The sequence below is a fragment of the Pterocles gutturalis genome, unplaced genomic scaffold (assembly GCF_000699245.1).
Source record: "Pterocles gutturalis isolate BGI_N339 unplaced genomic scaffold, ASM69924v1 scaffold11688, whole genome shotgun sequence".
Lineage (NCBI taxonomy): Eukaryota > Metazoa > Chordata > Aves > Pterocliformes > Pteroclidae > Pterocles > Pterocles gutturalis.
In genome coordinates this window covers 18,300-27,095 of record NW_010123183.1, presented here as the reverse complement: position 1 = coordinate 27,095, position 8,796 = coordinate 18,300, and positions in this window count along the sequence as shown.

The window sequence follows — 8,796 nt, the reverse complement described above, 5'->3', positions numbered from 1 at the left end:
GGGTTGTTGCTCAGCCCTTGGAGCAGTGCAGCCTGTCCCCAGTATGTCGTCTGCTCCGTTATGCTGATGACATCCTGCTGACTGCATATGCCCAGCAGGATGTCAGGAAGGTGCTGAATAGTGTCGTGGGCACCACAGTTGGGAAATTAGTAGGAGTTCTAGCAAATGAAGTACAATTTTTAGGCATCATGCGGCAAGGAGCCTGGCAGATTATGGAAACAAACAAAACTTACAGAGCTGAGTCCCAGAACAAGGTTGAGAATTGCGAGTGGCCTCATGGTGACACCTGCTGGCTCCCCCCACACTGGGGTGCATCCTGCCACCTCCTGTGGACTTGTGCATGCCCGTGGTGTTTAAATGTGTTCCCCAGCCTGGTCCTCCTCTGCTGAGGGACCAAGTACTGATCTGGAGGGTTCAGCACTGCCGAGAGTTGCTGTTTCACCTGTTCCTGAATCAGCCTTCACAAAGGCTGAACCTTACAGTAATTTCAGGGGGAAGTCAGGGAAGGATTTTAACGCCTGCCTTCTGTGCCAGTGGCTGACTTCATTATGAGCTCAGCCCTTCCCTCCCTAGCAAGCAGAGGCTTGCTCAGCGCCCTCTCAATGCCCACACAAGAGCTTTGGTATGTTCATACCATCTGAGATGATTAAGGGAATGGAGCATCTCCCTGATGAGGAAAGGCTGAGGGAGCTGGGTCTCTTTAGCCTGGAAAAGAGGAGACTGAGGGGTGACCTAGTTAATGTTTATAAATATGTAAAGGGTGAGTGTCAGGAGGATGGAGCCAGGCTCTTCTCTGTGACATCCAGTGATAGGACAAGGGGCAATGGGTTCAAGCTGGAACATAGGAGGTTCCACTTGAATATGAGAAAAAACTTCTTCACGGTGAGGGTGACAGAGCACTGGAACAGGCTGCCCAGAGAGGTTGTGGAGTCTCCTTCTCTGGAGACATTCAAAGCCCGCCTGGATGCATTCCTGTGTGATCTGATCTAGGTATTCCTGCTCCGGCAGGGGGATTGGACTAGATGATCTTTCGAGGTCCCTTCCAATCTCTAACATTCTGTGATTCTGTGTGATTCAGCATAGGCTTCCCCGCTGGCACCCAGGGCCCTTCTCCCTCTGCGTCTCCCTCCTGGTGGGACGGACACGGCCCCTCTGCGCCAGTGAACAGCACTTTGGGTCAGGCACCAGTGGCCAGAGGTCTGACTGAAGCCAGCCCTGCTGCGCAAATCTTGAGCGTTGTGCTGGGCCATCTCTTCGCAGGAACTAAGGAGCCTAGGGCACAGCTTATCAGGAGCTAAGTACCAGCCCAAGCTTAGACTAGACAGAATTAAAACTGCTACAGCTGCACTCCTGCACATATACCCAAGGGGGGTTGACTACGAGGCAATCACCTTACACTATAAAAATGTGTAGCCCCACCAAGCTCTCCTGTACGGCTGCAGCTGTGCGGCAGTGACTGCAGCTGGAGCAGGGATGTCTCTCACGGCTACCTCTTGAGGCTGAGAGACCCCTTACCCAGCATCTGATCTCTATAATGAGGTAAGCGACATTTTAGATATGTTGTATCCTAGCGACATTTATATACCCAGCTATTATTAGAAGCATAGTAAGTAGTACTGTGTTTGCTGTCTAATCACTGTCTAAATCATCACCTAAATCATCGTCAAATCACTGTTTAACTAACATTCAATTATTGCTTAATCACCATTTGATTACCATTTTATTTTCATTCAGTCATCAGTTAATTACCATTTGATTATGGTTTGATCATTAATAAGCCCTTTCAGTTACTGCCATAATGATGACTTCTCTCAATAATTCACCTGTGACACCAGAGAAGCAAAATGGAGTTGTACAGCAGGAGAAAGAGGGGATACAATGGTAAGATAGCAGAAAAAAAAGGAGAGAGTGAAATGGGGGAGGAAGGGAGTAGGTCTCACCCAGCATTAATAACCTGAAGCCTTTAATGTCTAACCCCCACTAGAAACACGTACTACAACAGGCAGGAAAGTGAAGAGCAACAGAGGAAGAATACAAACTGCTGTCAAACTATTTTTTTCCTATTTGAATTTTTTTTAAGCTTTTCCTTTAGAAAGCTCTAAACTTTCCCAAAACAAAGGCAAAGATCCTGTCCGCACCACAGAAGTAGAGTTTCCTAAGGAAGTTGCTTAAGCTAAGTTAAAACACAGAAAACTCTTAATGCATTACGGCTTCTGTCATTAATGCCATTATTTATTACTAAGCTTCAAGTTTTAGGTCTTGTTTAAGAGTTACACTGAGCCCTGTGGGAAAAGCAGATTACAAGGGGCAGTTCAAGGGCCGTGTAAATTACTGCTGTGACTCAGCAAGCAAAAAGATCAATAATGATTTTATTATTAAGGAAAACTAGGCAAACTAGAAAAAAGCCTTGAAAAATACATGTAATTGGTTTCTGCAGCTGAGGGAGCCCATAAACATCAGCAGGTCTCTTGCCTACGCACTAGTTCATCACAGTACTCTTCAGCAGTTCTTTAAAACATTATGTCCAAAGTTTCAATAATGCTTTAGGAATACCTGACTCTGAATGAATCTGCTTTGGGACATATCCACGATGCCAGAGTTATCCAGCATTCCTCCCTGGAAATTATCGTCTCAGCTTTATCCAGGTATAAATAGCAGTGCAGGGATTCCCTTTCACTTCAAGCAGGTACAAACTGACCAGTATGCAGTGTGCCACTGAAGTAAAAATCCAATTTATGCCATTTTTAATTATGATGTTTACTTTTAATATCCGTGGCTCTTCAGAGAACAACCAAAAAATGAATACTTTGAATAATGATATGATTCTAGCAGACATCAATTGGTTATACCCATGATATTTTCTTATCCTTCCATAATCAAAATAAGAAGTCTGCAGAAAACAAGGCTTCCAGCTTTCACATTTTCTATTTTTCAAAAAGTAATAACAAATAAGGCAATGGAAATCCAGTTATATACAAATGAAGTGATATCAAACATCGTCCTCCATCTTCAGATTCTCCATCTACAAAATGTTTGTAATGCAAAAATTAAGTATCACATAGAATTAAAAAACTAAGTTCTTGTCTCCCAAGAAACCACACTGGAGCAGGGACTGAGGAACAAGACGACTATTTTGCGCTACGGAAATTGCTGCTGTGCGCAGAGGGTGCCAGTCACTCCACGTCACTGTGAGCCCCGTCCCCAGGATGTTGACAGCAGTGTCAGGAGCCTTCCTGTGATGGGGCCCTGTCCTGCTGCTGCCCCAAAACCAGAGCTGCCGTGGCTGTAGCTCACCCTACAGCCAGTTCCACCGCAAGCTGTTTGGTTCCCGTAAGCATCGGTGGGAATTAAGAGCAAGTTATTAGTAGTATGTTTAAAATATAATGCTCAGTTCACGTTCCAGCGTGAAACAAAAAATCCCGTATTGCTTTTTACCTTTAAGTTTGCCCGTGGCAGCCACTGTTGTCTCCCAGCACTGTTATCCATTGCTTAATTGGCTACCCAGGCCCAGGAAAGCTCATTAACTGGCCTCAGGTACGCCACACAAGTACAAGACTCGTGCTCGGAGCTGCCCAGGGGATGCTTGCATTTATTTAGCCTGCGCGTTAATGGAGCATTTGAAACGCCCTCTCAGAGACAAGAATCTCCACTGAGACTCTCCCAGTGTTAAAAAAAATAAACATGTCCTGGTGCAGGGCTCCCTCCCAGCCACGCTCCCCAGCGCTGCAATGGCTGTACAAGGATGAAAGATTTTGAAGCCTCAAGCATTGTACTGGCTGAATCACACTGGGCTTTCAAAGCTGAGGTTATATATACTAGGCTAACGCAGATACAATCTCATTTCGGCATGCTTGTGTCTTACAGACCTTTGAATGCTGTGTTCTTCTCTATCTGCCATTTGGCAAATAAGCACCTTCATTCACTTGTTCAAATGTAACTGAATAAAAGCAAGATAATCCTTTCTACAGGTGTGCCAGTCCTTAAAAGCAGGTTATAAGGATGTTTTTAAGGCATGCAGCTCCTCAGAGTATTGTTCCAGTGCATCGAAAGAGTCTTCTTAGCAGCACTGGGCAGCAATGCCTGGTAATGCAGAAGTCTGAGGAGAAATGCCTTCCTGTTACAGGCTTTAATTTATCTGATTATAAAGAAGGCATGTGACAAATACAGTGTCTGACAGGTGCTGTGTAGGCGCTGTATGAAGTAGAATGGTGTCGGGTGATGCTGATGTGATAAGACACATGAAAACAAGAGACCTCCGATTTAAATGGCCCAAGCTGGGCTTGCAAATACCATCTATATGCACTATCTGTTCCCAGATGCTGTTTGCAGAAGAAAATAGCTCTGGACGAGATAAAAATGCAGACACCAAGTGCATTAACGAGAGACAGAGCAGCCCCATGTACGCTCTATAGCAATTAGCAAGTGCACTCTGTGTACCAGGGAAACCATGGCAAGTCAACATCCAGTTTCCACCGCTGTGTAACTATCCATGGTTACCCAGTTACTGTACGGCAAACCTGAGCCATGGCGCTGCCACTTTACAGCTCATGTTTGACAGAGATAAAGGCAACTGGAATTGAAAACTCAAGTACTGGATCTGATTCATGCCTGGTGATGGCAGGAGAAATTGAGACCTTGGGGGAAAATGCAATATAGGCAGCAGTCATAAGGCAGAAAAGCTTTCTGGCATGAGGGAAGGTACCAGGGAGCACCAGTGACCCCCAGCATCCCAAGGCAGCCTGTGGGAGAAGCTTCTCCTGCCTCCTGGTGATTCTCAGTTGAAAGAGAAAACTTGCCTAGAAAAAGCATTATAAGGCTGAAGGTTAATAGAATCCCTTCTGACCACCGGAGATGGCAATAAGGACTCGAGGGAGGCAGGGATGCACGCACAGAGCTGAGATGGTTTCCTGCCTGTGATGGTATCTCATCTCAAATGCTTGAGGGGTTTATGTGTCTGCAACAAGATGGGCATCAAAATGTGATTGTTGTCAACTAAATGCATTTCAATCTGCCATTTCAATCCACATTTCAAAAAGCAAAGCAAAAATTAGCCAAGGGCAAAGCACATCCTCCACCTTCTCAAAATAGCAACTGATTTCTTGCTACCAGTGTCCTTTTCGGAAAGATTTTCCTCCAGCAGACACAAGGACAAAGCACTTGATAAAACGACCACTGCCCTGTCATGGAAAATGCAGAGGCAGCAAATATATCCAAATCGTAAGGAAGGTGGTAAAGCTTCATAATCTACAACCTTAATAGCAGGTTTTCATTTATGTTGAAATATAGGTGAGGGACATTTATGCCATACTTCCCACACAAAAAGTATATGAACCGGTTGTTCCTGGGCTCAGCACTGTGCCCAGGAAGCCACATTTGGGCATTTTGGGCCAGGATCTCAGTAGTCACTCCAAAACTTCATAAACTATGTCGGGACCCGCCCTGTGACCTGGGAACCACCCTGTGACCTGGGAACACCTGGCACAGCACGGCCCACACCCAAACCAGGGCAGCCTGATCCACCCAGGGCTGGCAGTGATCCCTACTCCACGCCAGTCCCCTTCCCTCCAAACCACTCCCAGGAGGTGCTTGGGAGAGCATGAGCTTGCCTGTGCCAAGACCATTACAGACAGAGTGCCACCCATGAAGGGGGACAGCCAGCCGTGGCCCCGGTGTGTCTCTGTTGTAGACTTACACAACACAGCCGCTCGCTCACCCTCCCCCTCCCGGGGATGGGGAGAGAATTAAAGGGGTAAAGGGAAAAGACTTTCATGGGTTGAGATAAGAACACTTTAATAACTAAACTACAATACTATTGGAAGTAATAATAATTATAATTATTAATGAATAGTGAAATTGCTCACCAGCCGATGACCAAGGCTCAGCCCCTTCCCAGCTAAAGATCCTGGAGCAGAGAGAGTCCCAAAACCGCAATCCCACAACAGCGATAAGAGTCCAAGTGAGAGGCTGAGACAACCCTGAGAGAGGGAAGATGGGGAGAGAGACAACCTGGAGCAAGAGAGAGCACATCTGGACAGAGCCTCATCTATATACTGGGCATGACGTGCATGGTATGGAATATACCACTGGCCAATTTGGATCTCAGTCCTAAACCTAAGGTCAAATCCTGGGCTAGTAATTGAGGCTGTGCTCCCTCCCAGCTTCTCCTGCACCTGCAGACACTGGCACAGCAGAGAAGCTGAAAAGTCCTTGGCTGTCCTGGCAGCAGCTATAAACATCAGCATGTTATCAGCCTTCTCCTCAGCACAAATCCTAAACACAGCCTCTCACAAGCCACTATGAAAAAAGTCAACTCTGTCCCAGCTGAAACCGGGACAGTCTCCCAGTATAGATGAAGCCATTCATGCCAACAAACCACAGCTGGGACTACGGATGCTTACCCCTCTGGTGCAAGCTTCCCCTTCCTGTCCTGCCCTAGAGAATCCAGTCTCATAACCTAGAAGAACCCATAAAGTCAAAGCCATACCAACAGCACTGCTGTAAGTATATGGGCAGCATGTAGAAGTTCATATTTGTATATATAATTCTGTAGACTTTCACCAGGCAATGTGAATTTTCAGCACCATCTATGCATCGGCCCCTATATTTGGGCTATCAAAAACCACACCTGGGACAACAGTGTTATGATACCGTTGACTGAAGAATGTGAATCTGCATTTGAAGGAAACTATCCGCACCACAGAAACCTGAAAAAGCAGTGGTTGCTTGAGAGTGACCCACAGTCAAAGTGTTGAGCTGCAGAAAACCCAAACATTCCCATGGAAAAATAAGTTAGCCACTGTAAGAGCTCAGGTGGAACCGTTTAAAATCATATATGAGAATGCAACACACCCCAGTAAGTCATCGGGGTGCCTCTCCAGAATTGCTCACCGTGTACGTGCCGATTGCCCTAACACCAAGGAGTAATGCCGTGTTTGGCCTGGGGTTCTGCTGTTCGTGTGTGCCTGGCCTGGCACCCCTGCTTGAAGAGCAGCTCTAAAACCTGGGGGCGATTCCCAAAGCTCCTTCTTCTGTGGCTCTCCCCTGTCTCTTTACCTTCAGAAACTGATACCAGCAACGGCCCAAGGCTTCACTTTGCTGCTTCTGTTGACTCTGCCTGAAGCACTGCTCCTGCTCTGACACACATCACTTGGTGCAAAGGCTCATTTCGTGCAGCACTGTAGTTTTTTTCCTTTAGCCCTTCACTAACCATTTCCAACATCCCCTTTACCTTTCTGACTGCTGCTGCAAACTGAGTGGAAGCTTGGAGAGGATGAGCCATGGTGATTCCAGGACACTCACCGCTGGGTTCCACCATCAGGATTATTTATGTTATTTTGCTTATATTAACAGTGGATTTCAGCTACTATTTAAAATACCCTGTCAGCTTTTATTTTCAGTATCTTGAATAACTTTATCTCAGCAAACTCTGTCACGCTGTTGTTCCCTATGCACAGCACAGGAGCTTGCACAGCTCTTTGGAGCTCCACCGGGAACAGTTTAGGAACTGCTGACACTACTTTCCATGTACTAACGTCACGCTGAGCAAGCCAGAATTTCAGGATGCATAATTTATCAGCTGCCCATTATTAATTCCGGATTGAATGGATTTTTACTTTTGTCCAGAACACACAAGCTGTTTCCAGAGAGCCCTATGCGCAAGCCCTGGGAGCCAACCGCCAGTTACTGCCACATGGACTCAAAACAACCAGTGTGCATCAGTGGTGCTACAGTAAATACCAACACATCGGCTTTGAATTTATCAGGTCACAGCTTCCATATGGGAAACCAGTACAGGGAAACCAGTACAGGCAACAAGCTCAGCGCACCTCCCCACTCGATCCTTTCTGCAGTGCAGCAGCTGAGTCCTACATGGCAGCACGCTTCTGGCTGCGAACGCAGAGCAAGGACAAGAAAACTGAGCGGCGGGAGGCAGAGAGGAGGCGTACGATATGAGCACAAGGGAGAAAGACAACACAGAAACTGGCATTATCAGGGAGGGAGCAATCTTTTAATTGTCCCCCTTTTTCAGGTTTCCGTAGACATTTGGAAACCCCAGTAACAGCACTGATGTTGCAGGGACTTTGGAACAGCTTGATTACAACCCAACTCAAGTGTGGTTCTTCAAAACCAAACCCTTGTCCAACGGAAACAGAGCTGGGGCAATACAGATGAGGAACAGCCTGTGCTCCTTGTTATTGGTTGTTGTTTTGTTGGGGTTTTTTTTCCCCTGAGTGTACTGCAGATATCAGTGGGATAGTTTTAAGTGTGAAGTTTTCAGGTATTAGTCAGACATCATTAACAAATAATTTACTTCTAATGAAAAGGATGGCACTCCTCTTTTCTTCAGTTGCAGAACAGGCTGTTTAAGCCTCTGTTCATACACCTCCTCAGCAGGGCACTGTAATTATGTGTGAGATTTCTAACATGACATTATTCTACCACTACCTCAGAAGCACAATCAAGTCATAGATCACAAAATCCATTAGCTGATCCAGGACTAATCAAGTGCTTTCTCTTTGTTCCAGGTGATTAAAGGGAAGGTGGGAGGAAAACGACCATCGCCTCTCTGCCTTTTACTTGCTTGCACTGGAGCTAGAGGAGGCATTAAGCACGGGCACAGACCAAGCGAGTATCACTCCTCACGTGCAATCCATGCACATGCCTGCACTAGCAAATTACGCTGTTAAAGCTGTAATAAAAAAACATTCTCTCTCATTGCCCCATACATTTTCCAGTAAAGGGCTTGTTCAAAACAAAACAAAGCCCAAAAAACAGCTGACCAAGAACAACCTACAC